Here is a 1,398-nt window from a genome sequence, read left to right as displayed (position 1 = left end):
ACCAATTTCGAAAAAAAATTCAAAGGGCTGTAACTTTTGAACTAGTAGCCCAATCTTGGAACTGTTTGACATTATGAATTCTACAGGCCACATTCTATAAGATAATTTTTTTTCCGGGTCGATCTGAGACAATTTTTTCTTCGGGGCTCAAAAAAAGGCAGTGTATAACCTTCCTTTTTTACCAAAAATTGACTACATCAAAATTTCTCAGGAAAACACTTTTTCTTATTAATTTGGTGCGTAGAATCCAAAACAATTCGCACTTTTTCGATCAGACTTCTCAATCAAAAGTTATAGACTAGAAACCAATTTCGAAAGAAAATTCAAAGGGCTGTAACTTTTGAACTAGTAGCCCAATCTTGGAACTGTTTGAAATTATGGATTCTACAGGCCACATTCTATAAGAAAATTTTTTTCTCGGGTCGATCTGAGACAATTTTTTTTCGGGGCTCAAAAAAAGGCAGTGTATAACCTTCCTTTTTTACCAAAAATCGACTGCACCAAAATTTCTCGGGAAAACACTTTTTCTTATTAATTTTGGTGCGTAGAATCCAAAACAATTCGTACTTTTTCGATCAGACTTCTCAATCAAAAGTTATAGACTAGAAACCAATTTCGAAAGAAAATTCAAAGGGCTGTAACTTTTGAACTAGTAGCCCAATCTTGGAACTGTTTGAAATTATGGATTCTACAGGCCACATTCTATAAGAAAATTTTTTTCCGGGTCGATCTGAGACAATTTTTTTTTCGGGCTCAAAAAAAAGGCAGTGTATAATAACCTTCCTTTTTTACCAAAAATCGACTGCACCAAAATTTCTCGGGAAAACACTTTTTCTTATTAATTTTGGTGCGTAGAATCCAAAACAATTCGTACTTTTTCGATCAGACTTCTCAATCAAAAGTTATAGACTAGAAACCAATTTCGAAAGAAAATTCAAAGGGCTGTAACTTTTGAACTAGTAGCCAATCTTGGAACTGTTTGAAATTATGGATTCTACAGGCCACATTCTATAAGAAAATTTTTTTTCCGGGTCGATCTGAGACAATTTTTTTTTTCGGGGCTCAAAAAAAGGCAGTGTATAACCTTCCTTTTTTACCAAAAATCGACTGCACCAAAATTTCTCGGGAAAACACTTTTTCTTATTAATTTTGGTGCGCAGAATCTAAAACAATTCGTACCTACTTTTTCGATCGGACTTCTCAATCAAAAGTTATGGGACTAGAAACCAATTTCGAAAGAAAATTCAAAGGGCTGTAACTTTTGAACTAGTAGCCCAATCTTGGAACTGTTTGAAATTATGGATTCTACAGGCCACATTCTATAAGACATTTTTTTCCCGAGTCGATCTGAGACAATTTTTTTTGTCGGGGCTCAAAAAAAGGCAGTGTATCACCTTC

The sequence above is a fragment of the Photinus pyralis genome, unplaced genomic scaffold, assembly GCF_008802855.1.
Source record: "Photinus pyralis isolate 1611_PpyrPB1 unplaced genomic scaffold, Ppyr1.3 Ppyr1.4_LG4, whole genome shotgun sequence".
In the NCBI taxonomy this organism is placed as follows: Eukaryota; Metazoa; Arthropoda; class Insecta; order Coleoptera; family Lampyridae; genus Photinus; species Photinus pyralis.
Note: the sequence above shows the minus strand (reverse complement) of the source record.